This window comes from Gobio gobio, assembly GCF_949357685.1.
Source record: "Gobio gobio genome assembly, chromosome: 5".
Classification (NCBI taxonomy): domain Eukaryota; kingdom Metazoa; phylum Chordata; class Actinopteri; order Cypriniformes; family Gobionidae; genus Gobio; species Gobio gobio.
Genome location: NC_137101.1, coordinates 49,960,494 through 49,984,647, shown reverse-complemented (window position 1 = coordinate 49,984,647; position 24,154 = coordinate 49,960,494). Strand labels below are relative to the sequence as shown.

Here is a 24,154-nt window from a genome sequence, read left to right as displayed (position 1 = left end):
CCGCTAAAATCCATTGAGCGTATGAACTTGTTGCCCGAAACACATCAACAAGAAAGAATGAAGGCTACCCTGTAAAACAACTGCAATCATGTGATAGAAAATTACTATATTCGACCCATCACTATCATCATCCCCGCGATTCTCAATTACAAGTTCATGGGCGAATTCCTCCTCCTCGTCGCTCTCCTCCACTTCTCCCTCTCCAGCCTCCGCTAACTCTGCCTGCCTATCTCGCACTAACAGCTCCGCCCAGATGCGCACGGCTCTCCCTCTTTGAAACAACGGATAAGGTGATCCTCGCTTCCATCAGAAGCTACTGTCAGGCCACATACCTAAGGATAACACCCCAAAGTTAATGAAATATATCTCCTCCTTCTCCCTCGCACACAAAAACACACGCGCACGTCTGCGTGCAAGCATTAAAGGAATTTTTCAGCCGCTCCGTATCCAGCTTTACCCACGCTTGAAATTTGACAACTGTCAGCTTAAATGTCAAATTATACTTTTCTCCATGGTGGTATTGAGAGAATTAAGAAAAACTGAAGACTGAAAGTTCGTTAACCTCTTTGTTATGTTGCAACCTGGTCTCATAGAATTCCGTGAAATGAACACGGCCCCTTAACTCAAAAATCTGTGGCAGTTTCACGGAATCGCCAAAAATTCTGTGATGTGCCCACGGAAGTGATATGCCTATGTAAGTCAATGACAGCAGCATCCGTGGTCCACACACGGGCTGTTACAACACCTGCGCTCCCCCAATTGACGTCGTTTTATAATTTGGAAAGTTATCGCTTTAAATATTTTACTTTAACTACTTTAAATATTTAGCTTTAAAGTGATTTTAGCTTGATATTGCATTGTTCTGTCGTCGTTTGATCGCTAGGATAACTTCTGGTCACCCTGATTTCCGTGACGAGACCACGGAATATTCAACGGTCGCCACAGATGGTTTCACATTCACTGGACGATATTGCTACACTTTCAGTAGGCAATTCAAGTTCTCTGTGTTTGCGATGCAATAGCCTCATTAAACTGTGAACATCTTATCTCCCCTGATCAGTTTGTATAGCCTTTTGCTTATTGACAAATTCTGTGATGGCACCACGGATTATTCCGTGACGGGACCACGGATAACCGGATCACTAGAGGCAGGCTTGATCAATCAAACTCCCCATCCATCATTTCAGTGTAAATAATATTTGGACTAATTTAGTATTTTTTATTTTTACTGAATTGACAGATAGTCATATACAGACAACGAAAACAAAAAACGATAAAGACTAATAATAAATTAATGTTAAATCGGACAGTCTGTTGTCATGACGGCGACACACTTCCTTGCGCGCATCTGAGAATTTGGCGGTTTTTCCAGTCATTGCTTGGATCCCCTCTACAAATCGGTATGCATCTCAGACCTGCGTATTTACTATCTATAAATGTTGAGTAATAGGTTTTGATGCGTTTAAAATGGTTGGTATTGTTGATTGCTAAATATTTGACAAGATATTGTGTCTGTAAATAGTTGTTTTCCTCTAAAAAAAAGTATGAATTTTTACATTACAAAATTTTAAAAGACGTTTTCTCAAAATGAGTTTTTTGTCATTCTCTCAGCCTATGTAGCACCTATGTAGTTACACCAAACTTTCTGGTTAACACCTAGCAGTATTCTGAAGATATTTTCAAAGGGATTTGTAAATCATGACGGATTTATGTGACATTTTAATAAAAAAAAATTTGCGTTTTTTTTTTTCTTTTTTCCAGTATATTTTTGAATTTCCTAAGTAATGAAAGCATATAGGCCCTATCCTGAAACCCATCTGAAATTATTTTTTTATCTTGTGTGTAAACAAAATGAAAAAAAAATTTTTTGCACCTGGCTTTATCATATGTTCAGATTTATGTTACTGAAATTATATGCAAAATTGGGCATATTTAATGAGATAATGCCTACTTTGCATAATTAAACATACAAATTTCTAAAACTTGTAATACATTTTTTTATATACTTGTGTAAGTAATCAACTGAGGAAGTTTCATGCTGATATCTATTATTTAAAAATTTTACCCTATTCACCTGCAGTGTCTCGCATTAATGTAGACATTATATTTTTTCTCTAATGATGCTTTCTTGTCTGTTCTACAGATTATTTGCTGCTCTACATATCTCCATATCTCTATATATATTTATACATAGAAAACAAAGGCACTTTTAAGAGCCACTCTTTCAATCTATCTCTCTCTCTCTCTCTCTCTGTCTCTCTCACTCTGTTTTTCTCTAGTTATCTCTCTCTCTCTTTCTCAACCCCCCCCCTCTCTCACACACACACACACACACACACACACACACACACACACACACACACACACACACACACACACACACACACACACACACACACACACACACACACACACACACACACACACACACACACACACACACACACACACACACACACACACACACACACACATCTTCATATCTGTATTGTGTGTCTATTATTGTCTGTATTTTTGTACTGTGTCTGTGCACCATGTCGGAAAACCACTCAAGAGTCTTTAAAGATCCCAGTGAGGTCAGGGGCCATATGGCTGCTGAAATAAGCAAGGCCCTTTTCCGTGAGGCCAGGGTGAGAAATTTTGATAACTTTACACCCATGTCTATGAAAATCACTATTGGTATTACATTATATTACATTGTTTGTTTTTTATAGTTGATGTTGAGGTATGATGTTCTTTACATTTAATGCACATTGGAGTAGTGTAGTATTTTATAATTTGTAGTTTTTGTTTTGTGTTTTTTATTGTTACTTACTTTGGAAAAAGCATCCATCAAACATAACCATAAGTTAGTTTGACATTCTATCAGAAAACATTAGTATTTTATTTTCATATAGGCTGCAATGGCAATGGAAAGCCATGTCCCTCAAAAAAGAAAGAGGACTAAGAGAAAGAAAGCAGTCGCAAGCGTGGCGGCCACAAGTCACAGACGTAAGAAACGTCAAAAAGCAGAACGCCGTGCATTAGGTTTGTTGTTTCTAGCACTGTTGTTGTAGTTTAATAACGATAATTATCTAAATGTTGGTGAGTGAAAAGATGGTTTGAGCTCACTGAGCCAGATGTATGATTGAATTTTGTGAATTTTCGGGACTAAAATATATGATGCTTTAAGACCCTGATAGAATAGATAAACAAATGTATTGGCCTTTACAGCTTCCGATGTTCAATTGAACACAGTGTCTGAGGAAGTCCCTCAGACAGAAGAAGAGCTGACTGCAAGTCTTGGTGAGTATGTCTATTTTATCACTATGACTACATTTCCTATTCCTCCATATAAACAACTTTTCTAATGACCTTGCTAAACTTTTCCTTGATTCATTGTTGTTGATGTCTCACACTTCTTCTCCACCTAACATTAAAAGTGGTTTGTATGTGTTTGTATTTTGTTGTTGTAGACATGAATGTGAAATTCAGATTTTTGACAATTCAGCACTTTTTTCAGTGCTTTTGCAGAGGAGTTAATTCTTGCCTAGTTTGGGAAGTGATAGACACTCCAACTCTTCATTTCAAACTGGTCTATTATCGGAAGCATATTATATGATTTGTGATAACATTGTGATACAATGGTTTGTGATACCATGAGCAAGTCCATATACAGGACATTAAACCAACATTGAATGGACACTGTAGTGTGTGGCTTGGTCAAAGTCGGATTTTAAGTCATAATTATTTTTGTACCATTCCGTATTAAGTAATTTTTATCTGTTGTGCCTTCACTCAATCGAAGGGTTGTTTAACAGTTATTTATATATTTTCATTTATTTTCAGAAACACGTCTTCAAGAGTTGAGGGACACTGGACTCAGTTGAGGTTAATGTGGCAGCAGAAAAAACAGAATGGGCACAGCGGCAGCTACACGCTGGTACAAGGGCAAAAGCAGCAAGGCCAGTGCTGCTCGATGCTAAACTGTCCGCTGAAGGAGATGTCCATGAAAAATGCCACAGGTGTGGCACTGGAGAGGCAGTAATTAGGTGCCTGGATTGTGTGCCACTGGACATGGAATTTCTATGTGGAGGATGCGACTTGGAGGCTCACAAAAAGAATGTGTTCCACGGCAGGGAGGCACTATTCCATGGCTACCTGGAGCCTATTCCCCCCACAAAGGCTGTGGTGATGGGTGAAAATGGTCAGCCTCACTTTTGTGAGCAGGGTATGTATTTATTATCAATTACTGTTGACTAGTAAAGAGTTATTACACACATATTCTTGGTTGATAGACTTTGTCAGTGGAAAAGGTTTAAACTCTTAATTTGAATCACTCTTTGACTGAAGAAAATGTTTTTGTTTGTCTTTGACTATGAAACGTGCTATTAGTAAGAAAACAGTGATAATGGCATGGTAGAGTTGTCTGTTTTGTAGATGTTGGTTTTGAATCACTAGTATGACAAGTATAGATACACCTTCTCGATTGAGGAAAAATGTAACAACCTCTTTGCATTGCAGTATGTCAGTTGCCATTGCCTGCACGTAGGGCAATATGTGAGTGCACCCAAGAGATTGAGGTCACCTCTGGCAAGCATATTTCTGTGGTCACCATGAATGGTAACTTTGGAAAGTCCTGCTTTTTGTTTTGTTGTACCGCAGAAGTTAACAATTGCAATCAAGGCAAAGATTTTCTCTTGAGAAATATACCAATTACCAAATGTTAATGCCATATCAAATACTACAATGAATGTATAATGGTCAGTTGAGTTGGAAAAAGTTGATTCTGTGAAACACATGTTTAATGTGTCTCTTTTTTTCACAGGACGATATGATTTCTGTTTGCCTCGTAAAGTTTGTCCTACCTGTCTTGTGGAATGGACCCCAGGGGTGAAAGAGCTCCTTAGGCACCGTTACTGGCCAAGCACAACAAACTGCCAGACACTATATAGTTTTGATGTCTTCGAAGCTTATGCTCACATTAAAGTATCGGCTCCTTCGATGTCAAGGCATGCCTTTTTAAAGCTACTGGAGCACCGTTCTGTTCAGGCTGGAAGGGTAAATCTGCTTGAATCATTGTAACACATAATCATATTACTGTATCTGTAATATTGTAATATTTATTTTCTGTAAACCCTAATAATTATTTTTATGTCATAGCCGGGGAATGTCTGTGCAGACATGTTCCAGAAAAGCTTTTTCGAATATTGTTTTTGCAAGCACACAGAAGAGGTGATGTGTGAAGTAAATGATTTTTATTGTCCAGCATGTCACCCAGACATGTTGGCAGTGTGTTGTGATGGCAATCGCAAACATTATCGCTTCAAAAAATCAGGGGGGTATGTTAATATTACACAGGCATTAATGTCAATATCAAAACCACAGCATTGTCATAGAAATAGTTGCATGTAGAGTAATAAATGTTTGGTCAGTTAAAAGTGCATTTTTTTGTGATCAATTTTAATGGACAGGAATGAGGAACCCTCTTTGTACAAGGGGTTATTTCTTGCCAAAGATGAGGAGGTATCAGCCTTTCTTAACAATGTCAGAGGCAGCAGCACGACAAGAGTATGTCTAATATTGAATATTAAGACAGTATATCTACTGCTTATGTTTGTGTGTCTTTTGTTTTTTCTATTTGTTAAGACGAGTGATATCTGACTTTACAGGCAGATAACAGTGGAACATGTGGCGTTTCAAGGTTCAGGGCGAGTAAGGAAACGTCAAAAAAAATCATCGTCCAAAATAGATGAAGAGGGGATACAAGTGGCAGTCTGCAGGTATGTGGATAGATCAGAAGTGTGCAATTGTACAGATACCACTTGTCACACGCTATGGAAACTCATTTTTGGATAAATGTATCAGTCATGTTTAATTTCCTTATGGGAAGTAAATTCCCTTAACAGATTTTTTTCCCAAGAAGATTGTTTTAAAGCTCAGTTAGTCACATATGTACAGATTGATGGGGAAATGTGTGTGTGTGGGGGGGGAGAGAGAGTGTGTGTGTGTGTGTTAAGCTTTGAAAAGAGGGTTTTGATTAGCTTTGTTTTCCACAGGTCTTCTTGTGTAATTTGATCATTAACCATATTGTCCTCTTATGTATCAGACACGGAATATTGCTGTGAGGACTGAACCACTACCGTGGCAAGGTCTTCGCCTACCCAATGTTTTTACAGAGGGAATTGTTAGTTCTGCCAGAAAGACTCGGGAGATTAAATACTGTGACAATAATCCATTTATTAACAACCCAGCAAGCAATAAAGTACTTTGGCATAGGCCCCGTCCGTAGCTCGCAATCTGAGGGTCCGGACTCTGCATATCCTGCCTGAAGACGAAGGCAGAGGCGCAGCCGACCCCCAAAAATAAGTGGAAGAATGCTTCCACCTGGACGGAGCCTATCCTATCCTAGTAAATAAAATAGACCCACCGGTCTTGTATCCTGAAGTTCCTACAAAGGAGAAAAACAAGAGTTAACATGTTAAGCGTGAACATGGGACACCGCCTGCTGATGGTTTTTTTTTGTTGATTTTTTTAAATTGTTTTTATGAAACACGTATAAACCACAGAGACAAGGCCGCAGGGCCGCGCGGTCTGCTAGACCACAGAGACAAGGCCGCAGGGCCACAAAGACAAGGCCGCAGGGCCACAGAGACAAGGCCGCCAGGCCGCAGGGCCACAGAGACAAGGCCGCCGGGCCGCGCGGTCTGTTAGACCACAGAGACAAGGCCGCAGGGCCGCGCGGTCTGTTAGACCACAGAGACAAGGCCGCAGGGCCACAAGGACAAGGCCACCAGGCCACACGGCCTGATAGACCACAGAGACAAGGCCGCCGGGCCACACGGCCTGATAGACCACAGAGACAAGGCCGCCGGGCCACACGGCCTGATAGACCACAGAGACAAGGCCGCAGGGCAGCGCGGTCTGCTAGACCACAGAGACAAGGCCGCAGGGCAGCGTGGTCTGCTAGACCACAGAGACAAGGCCGCAGGGCAGCGCGGTCTGCTAGACCAGTGGTTCCCAACCACGTTCCTGGAGGACCCCCAACAGTGCACATTTTGCATGTCTCCTCAATCAAACACACCTGATTCAGGTCATCAGCTCATTAGTAGCTACTCCAAGACCTGATGTGGGTGTGTCAGACAAAGGACACATCCAAAATGTGCACTGTTGGGGGTCCTCCAGGAACGTGGTTGGGAACCACTGTGCTAGACCACAGAGACAAGGCCGCAGGGCAGCGCAGTCTGCTAGACCACAGAGACAAGGCCGCAGGGCCGCGCGGTCTGCTAGACCACAGAGACAAGGCCGCAGGGCCGCGCGGTCTGTTAGACCACAGAGACAAAGCCGCAGGGCCACAGAGACAAGGCTGCCAGGCCACAGAGCTAAGGCCGCCGGGCCACACGGCCTGATAGACCACAGAAACAAGGCCGCAGGGCCGCGCGGTCTGTTAGACCACAGAGACAAGGCCGCAGGGCCACAAAGACAAGGCCGCAGGGCCACAAAGACAAGGCCGCCAGGCCACACGGCCTGATAGACCACAGAGACAAGGCCGCCGGGCCGCGCGGTCTGCTAGACCACAGAAACGAGGCCGCAGGGCCGCGCGGTCTGTTAGACCAGAGAGACAAGGCCGCCGGGCCGCGCGGTCTGCTAGACCACAGAAACGAGGCAGCAGGGCCGCGCGGTCTGTTAGACCAGAGAGACAAGGCCACAGAGACAAGGCCGCCGGGCCACACGGCCTGATAGACCACAGAGACAAGGCCGCCGGGCCACACAGCCTGATAGACCACAGAGACAAGGCCACAGGGCCGCGCGGTCTGTTAGACCACAGAGACAAGGCCGCAGGGCCACACGGTCTGGAAGACCACAGAGACAAGGCCACAGGGCCGCGCTGTCTGCTAGACCACAGAAACAGGGCCGCGCGGTCTGTTAGACCAGAGAGACAAGGCCGCAGGGCCACAGAGACAAGGCCCCGGGCCACACGGCCTGATAGACCACAGAGACAAGGCCGCAGGGCCACACGGTCTGCTAGACCACAGAGACAAGGCCGCAGGGCCACACAGTCTGCTAGACCACAGAGACAAGGCCGCAGGGCCACACAGTCTGCTAGACCACAGAGACAAGGCCGCAGGGCCACACAGTCTGCTAGACCACAGAGACAAGGCCGCAGGGCCACACAGTCTGCTAGACCACAGAGACAAGGCCGCAGGGCCACACAGTCTGCTAGACCACAGAGACAAGGCCGCAGGGCCACACAGTCTGCTAGACCACAGAGACAAGGCCGCAGGGCCACACGGTCTGCTAGACCACAGAGACAAGGCCGCAGGGCCACACAGTCTGCTAGACCACAGAGACAAGGCCGCAGGGCCACACAGTCTGCTAGACCACAGAGACAAGGCCGCAGGGCCACACAGTCTGCTAGACCACAGAGACAAGGCCGCAGGGCCACACAGTCTGCTAGACCACAGAGACAAGGCCGCAGGGCCACACAGTCTGCTAGACCACAGAGACAAGGCCGCAGGGCCACACAGTCTGCTAGACCACAGAGACAAGGCCGCAGGGCCACACAGTCTGCTAGACCACAGAGACAAGGCCGCAGGGCCACACGGTCTGCTAGACCACAGAGACAAGGCCGCAGGGCCACACGAAAAAAGGTAAATAAAATAGACCCACCGGTCTTGTGTCCTGGAGTTCCTACAAAGAAGAAGAATAAGAGTTAACATGTTAAGCGTGAACATGGAACGCCGCCTGCTGATGGCTAAAAGGTCAATTCATGATAAAACAGAACTTGAAGTTATAATTTGTAGAGGAGTACTACACATGAGCAATTCATATCTGTTGCTGCATAAATGTAACAGGTTTTTTTATATTATATATATATATATATATATAATTTTTTTTTTTTTTTTTTTTTTAAACATGTATAAACCACAGAGACAAGGCCGCAGGGCCACACAGTCTGCTAGACTACAGAGACAAGGCCGCAGGGCCACACGTCATCTTTGATATAGTAGAAAGACCATGCTATCATAACGTACCGAGCCGAATTGGCCGGAACACCACCACCAGTAGTTGCATAGGGATTTACCTGAACCATTACTGGAGAGCTTGCTGAGCTTTAAGGATGATTTTAGAATCTGTCTTATATAAGACTTGAATGCAGAAGAACATCATCTCCCCGGTAGCTTAAATGCTGGCCTAGAATTTCCGCTGTCGTAGCTGTAGAAAGTCTGATATGAAGAGGAGGAGGTAAACTGCAGCTTTTAAGTCAGTATAAAAGTGGGTCTGAACCAGGCCTTAGAGAGAGGTGCTCCATTAGATAAAAATAGGGAGGAGTGGTCAGAAGTCTTAGGATGAACGTGAAGATATTTAACCTTAGAAGTGAAGGGACAGTAATTATTCTTCATCTTAGAAATTGTTCATGTAATACCAGAACCTTTAAAGTCATTCTAGAATGCTTAAGTAAAAGAGTAAAGAAATTGAGTGAGAAGTGAAGATCAGAACAGGAAAGACCGAGAGTAGAATCAAACTGATTAGTTTCTAAAGTGAATTTCCCTGGACACATGAAGCCGAAAGGCTGATAAAACATGGCTTCTATCGGAATATCGGTGTAAGTGGAAGATCAACCTTAAAAGCTTTGAACGTACCTGATGTTTGTTAAGACAAGTAGGTAATCTTAGTTTTACCTTTGGAATTATGGGAGAGTTTAATGAACATGCCTGATGGTTTAAGCATTGCTGAAGAAACCATCTTGACCATCATGGAATCCTGCATTCAAATGCTTCTTGATAGGAGAGACCTTAGTAGAGGATGCCAACTCCGCGCGTTGAGCTATGTTCGTAGCAACACCAATCTGAAAGAATGGCCCATGCACAGGTGAGTTAGAGATCACACATCTTTCCATCTGCAGTTAGGAGGATTCTAAACCCCTGGGCGTAGCTCCCGCTCACATCTTGATAGAACACCATCTAACCGTCAACCTGCTGAGAGAACCCCCAAAAGAAAATAAACCAGAACAGCATGACAAATACATAACATGCGCATGTGATTGAGAACACCGGACGACGCCCTTGCAAAAGGAAAAATAATGTTTTATATGTTTAAGCTTTACTAGCTAATAAAACCATAACTAGCTATATAGGAACCGACACCGCTACCGAACCTATGAAAGAGATCAAAGCGAAATCATCATTTGATAACCTAAGCCAGGATAATACTGTGATTTTAGCCACGTTTGACAGTATGAGACAATATCGCAATCCTAAAAATTCCTAGAATAAAATCTGATGTCTTTAATAGTTAGTTTGACATGTTCCCCAACGCCATGATAATTTAGTGAATGGGTTGATGTAAAACTCCAGACACGTCTTCGTGCGTCTGATTAACATACAGCCTGCTGTAAATGCACTGAGATCCCCCAGGGTGGCATCAGGATCGCAGTCTGAAAAGCAACAAATCACAATGTCTATAAGCGCACTGTGTGTGCCAGCTTTAGTGAAGAGAAAAAACTTACTGCGAGAGAACTCGCTGTTTGCGGCGCAGCCAGAAATCAATATGCATATGCAGACTGTGCAACAGTCAATGCTATATTTACTCCCCTGTATATTGTTTTAGTCACGCTAGAATTCAGTGCGAGTGTAACTGATCACAGGCATGTCTTTTCTGTAGCTCAAACAGTAGAGCATGGCACCAGCAACGCCGAGCCACGGGCCCGATTCCCAGGAAAAGCAAGACCTGAAAAACGCCAAATGTGCACCCTGAATGCAACTCAAGGTGCCCGGACAAAAGCGTCCGCCAAATGCATAAATGTAATGTCCGTTGGGCACTCGAATACAATGCCCAATTGGAGGCGCTACACAAAACAGAAAACACACAATCACGATTGAATGGCTCAGAGCTTGTTCAACGCTAATTCTACCTTCCAGTGCATACGTTTGACTAACGAATAGTAGAACATCCAATAGATCATGATTCGGTGTAGTCAGATTGACCACAGCAGTTTCCACTGAGTTTATCTGAACTGAAGCATTTGGCAGTTTCATGCGTTTATAAAGGAGTGCACTCTGCTCACTATATTCATAAAAGATTTGAATAATTGTATTCCTGTGCTGCGATTTAAATGCTGTGCGATGCAATCTTTATGTTAACAGGTCGGATTGAGTAAGGAATTAAATTAGTACTGCTATCGAATATCAAGTCAACCTTGTTTTGTATGCAAACCTTACCCAACATATGATGCTGAGAGTACAAGCGAGATACACATTTGTTTTATTCATGAATGTAGCCATGGCGTCCTAGCACGGAAGACCAAGGGAGACATAACACCAAATTCTAAGTTTCTAGAAATATAAAGGTATCCAGATATCAGTAGCTGAATAAAATACGAATAGAGTCAAATTAACTAGAGTAAAGCGAAGAAAAAAAGCACACAATTACATTATATATATATATATATATATATATATATATATATGACGTGTTTGTTTTGATTAACTAATGTATTAATATGTAGCGCATTAATAATGCAATAAGCAAAGCACCTTTATATGAGCACAGCACGCTACAGATCTTCCTCATAGGGAAGGAAGCCATATCCCAATAAACACAGAACGTTCCCATATGGTTCCCGTTTGGTTATTTTTGTAGGGAACCAAATAACGTTCTGGGAACGTTCTCTATTGGTTGTGTTTTTGTAACCAAAAGAGAACGTTCCCAGAACGTTCCCTGCAGGTTATTTTTGAGGTGTTATTTTATAACCTAAAGAGAACCTTCCCAGAACGTTCCCTGCAGGTTATTTTTGTGATTTATTTTATAACCTAAAGAGAACCTTCCCAGAACGTTCCCTGCAGGTTATTTTTGTGATTTATTTTATAACCTAAAGAGAACCTTTCCAGAACGTTCCCTGCAGGTTATTTTTGTGATTCATTTTAAAACCTAAAGAGAACCTTCCCAGAACGTTCCCTGCAGGTTATTTTTGTGATTTATTTTATAACCTAAAGAGAACCTTCCCAGAACGTTCCCTGCATGTTATTTTTGGGATTTATTTTATAACCTAAAGAGAACCTTCCCAGAACGTTCCCTGCAGGTTATTTTTGTGATTTATTTTATAACCTAAAGAGAACCTTCCCAGAACGTTCCCTGCAGGTTATTTTTGGGGTTTATTTTATAACCTAAAGAGAACCTTCCCAGAACGTTCCCTGCAGGTTATTTTTAGATTACATTTTTTTATAATATATACGCAGGTTTATTTGTATATTTCGTTACTGCGCGCCTCTGATCTGTGCGCGCTTCTCCAGCACGCGCTTTCTTTCGTCATCCACAGAAAGGCGCGCACTCGCGTAATTTAAAAATTAACGGTCATTTCGTTTTTACCGACTAACTAACATTAGTTTATCGATCTTTATTTAATAATGGGTTATAATTAATAAATATACCAGTGTAAATAGTGTGATTTCACAGAGATTTGACAAGTAATTGAAGACAACATGATGTTAACCGAGGAGATTTGGTTTACTGACCAAAAGAGAGAAGGCTACGTTCCGTTAATTCAGTGGTAAGAAAATAATGCAGTTATCCCAGTTAAAGTAATCTTTATTCATTATTAATGTCTGTGAATAAAATTCATATTTTAAAACCACATATTGTGTTGAAGTCATTGTTATTTGGCACTTAAACGTAGCCTACCTGGTTGTGGTAGTAGGTGTCGTCAGTGATACAAGTTACGAAATGCATAATTCAATCTTATTTAATCCTCCATATGAAGGTTTATGTGCTTGAATTATTTCTATTGATTAAATAAGTTCAAAACAAGACATGGTTTGTAGTAGGCTACTGATTATTGACGTCCATTCATCCGTTTTCCATGCCGCTTATACCATATGGGACGCGGGCATTGCTGGACGATTACTGACGCACAGCAGGGTAAATTATATCGGAGTAAATAGGTTAGGGGAACGTTCCGGGAACGTTCTGAGAACGTTCTGGGAAGGTTAGGGGAACGTTCTCCAAACCAACAGGGAACGTTCTATTTACGTAAAGAAAACTTTCCTGGCTAACCAATAGAGAACGTTAGGATGTCTGTTCTGGGAACGTTCTGAGAACGTTCTGGGAACCAGAAACTAACGTTCCCAGAACGTTCTGGGAACCAAAAATTGTTATCTGGGATCGAATCACGAAAGGAAGCCAGTCCAACGCTTGGTGCCCCGTATGTTTGAGCAAAATATGTACTCTGCTGGATGACAGCCAACACTTCAAGCTTGAAACTTTGTTGTGACAGTTAAATTGCATATGTGACGAACTCACAGCACTTGGAAGATGAATCTAACGCCATTGAATCAGACCGGATCAAAGCACTGATGTCGGTGCTGTACCTAAATATGCTTATTTGCTCAGCATAGTTTTAAATTAAATTTTAGCGATCTGATAACACTGAACCCAATCGCGATTTCAGCTTAACTTCAGGTCAACATGAAGCCCCGATTAAATGGGTGCATGTTGCTTTAAAACCCGTGTTATTTTCCTTGCATTCGTAGGGAGAATGATAGAGTCAAAATATGCTGTGCATATCAGTTTTATAACAAAATACTATCTATAACGGTAACCGGTGTCATGCGAATCATTTACGAGCACTATGGGCACAAACGAGTCACAACGAGAGATCACGTTGCACGAGCAGACCGGCAAACACCTGTGCGCGTCTCACACGATGCATGTGTGTGCTCTATGCAGACATGCTTGCGACAAAGTTGAAAAAGAGTAAGATACTACACCCAATCGGCATCGGAATGCATAACCATATGCATATCACTGTGATAAATGCTGATGTAGTGATGTCGTCAGAATGGTGATGAAAACCACAGCCGTGTCTTTGATAACATGCCCAGATAGTCCTCATGAAGCGATTGATCTGAGTCTGACGTGAGACTTGCTCTTGTTAGTGAAGCACTCGCGTCTGTTACTGCGGTAACCCATAGAACAGAATGTAAGGCTGACATGGACTTAGAACGACCAAGCTACGGAACGCCCGGATCGTCAAGTGAATTGGAGCGTCAGCATCTGCGAACTCAAACATGCGTAAGTACCGATCTTTTATACCCAGGTATTTAGCATGTGATTGGATAGATAAAATTAAAGTGACATGACAATTAAGTCTTCCCGGCAGAACTTATGCTAAAGCTTCCATTGACAGGAGACTGAGTGCCTGAGTGTCTCTTCCTGAAAAGCAGTTTCACTTCCTTTACAGAAGTCAAAGAAATTTCAGTTCAACACGACAGTTCAGAAGAGAAAAATAAAGATCTACACGTTATCTGAGGTGAGTGTTTCATCTTTCTTTAGTTGTTTTCATGTATGTGTGTGTGTGTGTGTGTGTGTGTGTGTGTGTGTGTGTGTGTGTATTATGTGTCATTGGGGACTTTAATGCAGTTGTGAATTAATTCTGATGATTTTATTTAAACTTCCTCATCTCATGATCGAACAGAAGATCAAGTGTGTCTTGTATTGGTACACAATACATTCTGCGCATGTGAAAGAAGCTGTTTTCCGTTGTAGTAAAGTACAAAGCCTTGTTTACATAATGAACAATAGTTCAGCAACCGTTTATGGTGAATATGAGAGTGTATTTGGAGTCTTGCTGAATGAGAGAGATGAGCCCAATGCTGTTTCATTTTTGCTTGAAATACATTAATTTTGGCTGGACGTGTTTATAATGAATTCCACTAAGATTAAAGTGATTTAATATACAGTTGTTTGCAGTTATGAGGTTAACGGGTGTTTTTAGAGTAAGATCAGTTTCTCTCATGAGATTACTTCCTCTTCTTGGCCGGTGTTGTGTAATATTCAGTTCTTGTGAAAAACTGTTCCAGTGGGTGGAGAATATTCATGATATTTCCGAATGGAACTGAAAAGATTAGTGTACGCTCCTCAAATCCCAAATCGTTTCATGGATTATTTTGAAAAGACAATGAAGTTTCAATGTTAAGCATTAACTGCAACAGTTCACATTTTCAAAACAATGAATAGTTTGTGTAATATGATAAATCGTTCAATCATTCATGATAAGTTGTTTTGCCTGATTGATTACAGGCATTCAGATAAATAGGTAAGGACACAGAGCAAACAATGAGTGAATAACCTACGCTCATCTAGGCTAACACAGATTATTATTAATTATTTGTGCCCTAATAAAATGTTTAAAAGCTAGCCTGCTGTGACTCATCCTGAATTTCTTGTTTATTATATAGCCAATGTTTCTGTTAAACTACCTACTGAGGAAAACGTTTTACTAATCTTGTAGTCATCGTAATTAAAATTGTACTTACATATAATACAGTGCATAAAGCTTTAAAGCATTGTTCTGATGGTTGGTCCAGTCTTCCTGGACATAGGCCAGAGGTTACTATTTTTAAACTGGGATAGTAAAAAATTATAGGCTATGCATGTCTTCATCACCAATGCCATAATGGCTTCGTTTTGCTTTTGTGATTAATATTGATCATCATATAAAGTTACTGTCTGTTTCAGACTGGATGTAAGAGCTGAAGTCACGAGTAGATCTGGCAGTGTGTAATCTGGACATACATGGGGGCTGTTCTCTCTCATTGAGTGCCAAGCCCTTGTTTTAATAATTATTTATTACAAAACTGTAATTATTATAAAAATGTAAAAAAATAAAACAATCCAAAGAAAACACTAAAAAAGATGACACATTTTATTTGTTTACATGTACATCATGTCACCAACCAGTGTTGGGGTAGTTACTCAAAAAAAGTAATTAGTTACTAGTTACTAGTTACATCTGTAAATTGTAATGAGATTACTTTACTAGTTACTGTATTTGAAAAGTAACTACACTACTTATTACTTTACTTTCCCATTTCTTAATTTACCATGTAGATATATGGACAAACATCATGGCTCTATGGCAGTGTTTCCCCAAACAAACAAAAAGGACTACTGTCAAATAAAGATAAAGAAAATAATAAGAACAAATAATTTAAATACAAGCAGCAGCACAAATAAATACTATTGAGCAAAGACACTAATAAAATAAACAATGCTTTTCAGGTTTTTCAGGTACGTCTAACATTAGTTTTCAGGTACAGAAATCAAATGTAAAATAACATTGCATATTTGACTGTATAAATTAAACATTAATCCTATTAAATTTACAAAAGCTATTCAATCAAGAGCAGTGAGTGATGCCCTTGTCTTTTGTTGTTTGACATTAAACAGACAGCAGTAAAGGCTACTGCCCCTTTAAGACCTAATAAAACTGCCCCTTTAAGACCTAATAATACTGCCTCTTTAAGACCCAATGCTCGGATATGCGTAGTTTTAAGGCATATACAGACTATGTCTGCTAGGATACTCATCAAGATGGGCATGTTGACATAGTTTTTGTGTGAGTTTGTCCGTTCAAGAGCAAAACTTGAAAGAGAACTCAATATTTGCGCGCTGTGAGACGTGTGCGCGCTTTCAGATGAGTGCACATAGACAAAATATTCTCACAGCGCGCGCAACTTCTCATTTGTGATGACGGCGAAAATGACGAACATACTGCAGCACTATATGCATTGAACAAAGTTTACAAAGAGAGAATTTGAAGGACTTTTACACGGCACCCCTGCTCTTGTCAGACGGCACCTCAGTTGGGAAATACTGCTCTATGGCAACGGTGCACGCAGTACTTAAACATATCAGATCTTTACACACAGGCAAACACGGCTTGAGTAACGCAGGAAAGCGCGTTCCTATAGTCTAGTAAAGTAGTGTAGTTACCAATATTTTTAGTGTAATGCGTTACTTTACTTCGTTACCCAAAAAAGTAATATCGTTACTCTTCTGCCCTCGGTTGAGTGTGTGTCTACTCAGCCTATGCAGCGAGCTAAACATGCAGTAAAGAAGGTGGTTCCAGGAACGACAAGACACAATTTTTCTCTTAAGTGTCTTTACTGAAGACTTCTCTCTTTTCTGACTTTTCTTGTAAAAAGATTATGGCATTTCAACACCTCTGGACATTCTCACCGCGTGTGACAAACTTTTTGCCTGCTCCCTAAACACTGAGCGCCGTCTCGTGCACGCAATGTAAAACAGAAGAAGCACTCCCAAACTCTAAAAGAGATACTGACCCCTAGTGGGAAAATAAAGAAATGCACTATATAATTAATGCAATACTATTGAAACAGAGGGACAGAACACTCCCCGCCTGACATTTGTAGAATGTCATCCATAACTAGCATAGCAAAGTACCCGATTCTAAGCACTGTCCTTAGACACCAACAACACAACCTCACTTATAGGTCTTACGTAGCATCGGAGTTCACCCTTGCGGAAAATCTTAACCTCTATTTTCCTGACAAGTCCATCCTTGCTTGGGAAGATTTTGGTTATGAGTCCAAGTGGCCAGTTGTTTCTATGTTCAAGTGCCTCCTTTAGCAGAACAACATCTCCTGTTTGTAGATTTGGTTTTACAGTTTTCCATTTTCGGCGGTTCTGAAGTCCTGAGATATATTCCCTTTGCCATCGGCTCCAGAAAACATCGGCAAGGTATTGTACGCGTCTCCATTGTGCTTTGTAAAGATCCCTGCTTTCAAACTGACCTGGAGGGACTGGTGGGGTTGCCACCTTTTGTGTAAGTAGCATGGCAGGGGTAAGAATGGCTGGGTTTTCTGGATCTGTGGAAACTGCTGTGAGCGGACGTGCATTCACTATAGCAGTGACTTCAGCCATTAATGTCACTAAAATCTCATGAGTAAGTTTTGCATTTTTATGTTCCAGGAGCATTGCATCGAGGATTTTGCGTGTGACCCCAATCATGCGCTCCCAAGAGCCACCCATATGCGATGCATGTGGGGGGTTAAAATACCATTTGCAGCCTGAGTCTTTGAGAAAGCTGTGAAGTTTGTCATTGTGACAGCCCTGTTTGTCTATTTGGAGTTCTTTGCATGCGCTCACAAAATTCGTCCCACAATCAGATCTAAGAAGTTTGACTGCACCCCTGATGGCGAAGAAACGACGCAGGGCATTGATGAATGATGACGTGTCCATTGATTCTATTGTTTCAATATGAATGGCGCGTGTGCTCATACAGGTAAATATGACTGCCCATCGCTTAGCATCCGACTGCCCCCCACGTGTTTTTCTGACCATGACAGGCCAGGGGCCAAACACATCAAGGCCTACATGTGTGAACGGAGGGTCCGTGGACAACCTGTCCTCTGGTAGCTCAGCCATGATCTGTTCCTGTTGTCTACCCCTTAGTTTACGGCATGTGACGCAGTTGAATATCACTCTGCTTATAGCTCTTTTGCCTCCCATTATCCAAAAACCTGCAGACCTGACTGCTCCTTCAGTAAAATGTCTACCCTGATGACATACTTTCTCGTGGAAGTGTTTTATAATGAGCTGGGCAAGGTGGTGCTTTCCAGGGATGATTATGGGATTTGTTTCGTCCGATGTTAACTGTGCACGTTTCAGTCTCCCACCCACTCTGAGGATCCCATTATCGTCGACCATAGGGCTTAGCTTGCTAAGTGTGCTTGAGTTTTTTAGAGGGAGACCTTTTTCAAGATGTCTTATGTCCTCTGCATAAACTTCTCTTTGAACAGTGTGAATGATAGTGCTCTTGGCTAGGTCGAGCTGTTTTTCAGCTAAATGTTCATTACAGCTGTGCCAGCCATGACAGGAGCTCTCTATGTTCGGCTTGAATGACTGGGCAATGTGTTGGAGTTTGGATATAGCTTTAAGTAGTACATTCCAATTTGAAAACCTTTCAAATCTGACACTACTAAGTCTATCCTCTGAGAGAGTGATGGCACAAGTAGTGACCTCAGGTCGCAGTTCATTGTCAGTCTCTGGGTCTACAAGATCAAACAACTCTCCCTGTGCTTGACTTTCTCCTGAATTGGAAAGGAAAGCGGGTCCACTGATCCATGTGGAGTTAGAGAGCTGCTCAGCGGGTAGTGCTCGTGTGGCATGATCAGCAGGATTTAAATGAGTGGGCACGTAATGCCATTGGTGAGCTTGTGTGAAGCGCCTGATACGTTCCACTCGGTTATGCACATAAACATGAAAGCGTCTCTTTTTGTTAAAGATGTAACCGAGCACTACCTTGGAGTCTGTGTAGAAGTTCACCTGTTCGACAGCGATGTCTAGCTCCTCCAGGATTAACTCGGCCACCTCCACAGCCAGGACTGCTGCGCAAAGTTCAAGCCTAGGTATGGTGATGTCTGGTTTTGGGGAAAGCCGTGCTTTGCCGAGAAGGAAACCCACTTCACTGTGACCATCTCTATCTGTGAGTTTGAGGTAAGCAACAGCGCCCACTGCCTTAGTGGAGGCATCACAAAAAACATGGATCTCCTTAGTTAGAGCTGCAGATAGTGGTATTGAGGTGTACATTCTGGGGATTTCAAGTTGTTGAAGATATTTGAGGGAGTCTTTCCATTGTCGCCACTGTTCTAATTTGTCTTTAGGCAGTTCAGTGTCCCATTCACAAATGTCAGTGGAAATGTCTCTCAGTATGGTTCTGCCTTCTACAATGACTGGGACAGCAAAGCCAAGCGGGTCGTACACACTATTAATGACTGACAGCACTCCCCGTTTAGTGAAGGGCTTTTCATTGACTGTTACCTGAAACTTGAACAGGTCTGTGGACAGATCCCAGCCCAAGCCTAAGCTGCGCTGCATGGGTGGGTTAGTCTGCCCGAGGTCAAGGCCCTGCATGTCCGTTGCAAGGTCCTCAGTTGGAAAGGCACTTGTGATGATAGGACAGTTGGACGAGATTTTGTGCAGGCGTATATTACACTGAGCCAGCATCTTCTGAGCTCTACAGAGAATGTCAATGGCCTCATCTGCGGAAGAGAATGATTTCAGTCCATCATCTACTTAGAAGTGACGCTCAATGAACTCTCTCGCATCACTGCCGTATTCCCTTTCTCCCTCCATCGCTGACCGTTTCAGTCCATAGATAGCCACTGAAGGGGAGGGGCAGTTCCCAAATACATGTACCCTCATCCTGAATTCCTGCACTTCTCCATCCAGATCATGGTTTTTGAACCACAAGAAGCGAAGGTAGTTGCGGTGGTCTTCTCTGACTAGAAAGTTGTGGAACATTTGCTCCACGTCTGCCATGACTGCGTATGGGTTAGACCTGAAACGCATCAAAACTCCCACAAGAGTGTTATTGAGATCTGGCCCTTTTAGTAGCACATCATTGAGAGAAACATTACTGCATTGAGCACTCGAATCGAAGACTACCCTAATTTTCCCTGGCTTTTGATGGTGGTAAACTCCAAAGCTAGGGAGATACCAGCATTCTTGGTCTGGAGTAAGATCCGGAGCTGATTTGGCGTGGCCCTTGCTGAAGATTTTATCCAAAAATTCAACATAATGCTCCCTCATTTCAGGTTTCCTTTTCAACGTTTTGCGGAGCGACATTAAACGACTGAGGGCCTGGTCCCTGTTGTTGGGCAAACGCTGCCTGGGGGTGCGGAATGGGAGAGGAGCTACCCAATTATTTGCATCATCTTTTGCAAAGTCTTTGTGCATAATGTCCAAGAATAAAGCATCTTCTGCTGAAAGTGCCACTTTGTCATCATCTGCTGTTTGCTGGAAAATGTGTCTGCCCAATTCCACTTGTGTCTTAAGTGTATGACAGCTTTCTGTGTATTTGTCTTTGATATATATTTTGTTTTCACAGGGGCTGAGGAAAGTAGGGCGGCCGTTGCTAAGAATGTTTGTCTTACAAGTGTTCACTGTGGGTTTGTGGGCACCTGAGAGGCAGACCTCACCTATAACTACCCATCCCAAATCAAGGCGTTGAGCATAAGGCGCACTGTTTGGACCATTCACCTGAGTGCGGACCTTGTGAGCTTGAATGATGTCCCTGCCCAAGAGGAGAAGAATTTCTGCTGATGGGTCCAGAGGAGGAATCTGCGAAGCAATTGCCTGTAGATGAGGGTGAGCCGCCGCCGCCTCAGAGGTGGGAATCTCGTCCCTGTTATCTGGAATCTGATCACATTCTGTTAGTATGGGCAGCAGCATGGACACTTTTCCATTTACATCCTCAATCACAAAGTCACTCGCTCTGCGACCACCAGTCTCTGATAAACCAGCACATGTTTTCATGGTGTATGGAAGTATGGTACCTTTTACATTGAACATATCAAAGAAGGCAGACCTGGCTAAGGATGAATTGCTTTGATCATCTAACATGGCGTACATCCTCCTTTTCTCTTCAGGGGATGTGCGGGGGTAAACGTTGACTAAGCAAATCTTAGCGCAGGATTTACCTTTGAGGCCTTGGCCACACACTTCAGTACAACTGGTTGTAGTTACAGAGCTCGGGGAATCGGACTCCCCGCCGTGGCTCTGAGGCAGATGGATAGAGTCTTTAGGTATCCACGGAGGTGGACCAGCATGCATGGCGGACACGTGCACATCACTATTACATTCTGAGCATTGGATAATGGTTCTACAGTCCTTAGCTCTGTGACTTGTGGAGGAACAACATTTATAACAAATAGAGTGTTCTTTGAGAATACCTTTTCTTTCGTCCAGTGTTTTTGACCTGAATCCCCTGCATTTTGCAAGTGAATGGGGCTTGTGGTGAATAGGACATTGCTTGTCTGGATTGAGAACGAATGTTTGAGCTGTGCTGTTTGCTTGACTGATATCTGTTTTATTCACTGCAACAGGAACTCTGTATCTGGCTGGTTTTACCACTGTCTTGTCAACTCTTGGAGCTACTATGTTTGAACTTTGTAACATAAAGCTAGGGTCTGTTTTCATTTCAGCATAGTCATTTACAAACTGAACAAAATATGAAAAAGGTGGGTAAACTGCACCGTTTTCCCTTTTGTATTTTGTCCCTTGTTTCACCCATGACTCCTGGAGTCCGAAAGGGAGCTTTTCCACTATCGGGTTTATCCCCCTTGGGGTGTCAAGAAAGCTAAGGCCTGGCAGATAACCTTCACTTTGTGCATACTCTAACTCTAACAGAAGATCTGCAAGCTCTTGCAGCAGTTGAGTATCTTTATTGGATACCTTTGGAAAAGTCTGTAAGCGTTGGAAGAGTGATGCTTCGACAACCTCGGGAGAGCCATAACTCTTATCTAGGCGTTGCCACAAACGTTGGAGGCCTGCTTGTGGGTTGTTGACATGGACCGCCCTGATCCTCAGAGCGTGTTGAAGTGACTCCCCGCTGAGCCACTTGGTAAGAAGGTCAAGCTCTTCGCTAGGCTTGAGGTTGAGGCCTCCTATGGCGTTGAAGAAGATGGACTTCCAGGACAGGTAGGACTCAGGACGGTTGTCGAAAACCTTGAATCCCGCTGTCAGCATATCACGGCGTGCTAGATAGGCTGCTAGATCAGACAGTTCAGTCCGTGGAGTCGCTGAGGGTCTATGCTGGGGTGAAAAGTCAATTTTCATGTGTGTAGGAGGGGACGTCAGCCGTTCCCTGTCTACAAAATCAGTGAGATGTTCACCTGGAGAGGAAGCGACTGGTGTTTGGCTCGGTTGTAGATGGCAAGAGTCGTTATGACTGACCAGTTTTCCTGTGTCAGGCTTCTCTTCTTTCACTTGCAGACTGGAGTTGGCGAAGTGAGCATTTACATAATCTTGAGCACGTCTGATGGAAGGAGGCGTCTTTGGGGAGATGCCTTGCTCAATGAGGTCGATGGGGTGGTGCTCCTCGTCTGCTGCCGCTTCCAGGACATGAGCTGCAGCAAGCGCCGCTTCAGCCTCACCCTCCTTCTTCAGAGCGTTAAGCGTTGCCTCAATGCGAGCCTTCTCAACCTCCATGTCGATCTGGCGTTTGGCGTACTGTGCTCTGGTGCGGGCGGCTTCTGCTTCTGCTCGGGCTTGTGCTGCAGCTTGGCTGGTGGACGAACGGCGTGAAGAACGCGAGAAGCACTCCGACCGGGCCACCATCTGTGATAAAGGCGGTGTAGCTTCAGGCTGAGACATCTTGGGTGCTTGATAGGTAGATAATCTTTTTACTCTTCTGCCCTCGGTTGAGTGTGTGTCTACTCAGCCTATGCAGCGAGCTAAACATGCAGTAAAGAAGGTGGTTCCAGGAACGACAAGACACAATTTTTCTCTTAAGTGTCTTTACTGAAGACTTCTCTCTTTTCTGACTTTTCTTGTAAAAAGATTATGGCATTTCAACACCTCTGGACATTCTCACCGCGTGTGACAAACTTTTTGCCTGCTCCCTAAACACTGAGCGCCGTCTCGTGCACGCAATGTAAAACAGAAGAAGCACTCCCAAACTCTAAAAGAGATACTGACCCCTAGTGGGAAAATAAAGAAATGCACTATATAATTAATGCAATACTATTGAAACAGAGGGACAGAACAGTTACTGTAATCTGTTATTTTGTAACTCGTTACCCCCAACACTGTCACCAACATCAGAGAACTGTGAACATGAAAGTGTGTTGTTAAATTATTGAAATATTAACTTCTCAAGAGGACTTCAAGTAAATATTTTAGGTCAACAGAGTTTGGCTGACAAAACAATTAGTTAATAAAACTATATATTAATTATGTATTATTAGTTCTTTATCTTAGATTCTCTAAACTGCATTTGACTGTTACCTAAATACAATAGAGAAAAACATGATGTACTCTTTTGAGGGTCCACTTAAAAGGATTAGTTGTTCAAAAATAACAATTCTGATGCCCTCATCTGATTTCAAAGTTGTATGACTCATGCATATTTTGAAAAATAAATTCTGTGATTCCCAAATGCCTGAAAATGCCTGATTGCTTAACATTGAATCTTCGTTATCTTGAAGAAATAATTCATGAAACGAGTTGCGATTCGAGGAGCGTGCACAAATATTTTCAGTTCCATTTGCTTGCGCATTGTCTCAAGGCCACGCCCACAACAAGGGAAATATGAATATTCATGTATACTCCACCCACTGGAACAGTTTTTCACAGGAACTGAATATTACACAACACCAGGTTACATTTCTCCGTGTTGTAAACTCCAGGGGTCAGGTTTATAAAGCATGAATTTTTAGTGGCATGATATTCAAATGACGATGTTTCAGCCGCCACATTTATCAAGGTTACCATTTGTATGATGGGGTTGGAATCACACGTGAATCCTGTCACAAGATGATAAGCAGCATCACTTTTAACTGTTTAACTTTTAAAAAACAATTAACTGAAA

The 24,154-nt window shown here is 42.7% G+C and overlaps 1 protein-coding gene across 1 annotated transcript in view; it reads left to right on the top strand.

Annotated features, from left to right (window-relative positions):
- The first annotated feature begins 14,219 nt into the window (after positions 1 to 14,219).
- The window catches only part of LOC307126562 (NACHT, LRR and PYD domains-containing protein 3-like), a 99,852-nt gene continuing 89,917 nt past the window's right edge, over positions 14,220 to 24,154 (top strand). The window contains exon 1 of the mRNA XM_079817159.1: positions 14,220 to 14,287. The gene's annotated coding sequence lies outside the window, so the exon portion shown is untranslated. The remainder of the gene's footprint in view (positions 14,288 to 24,154) is intronic.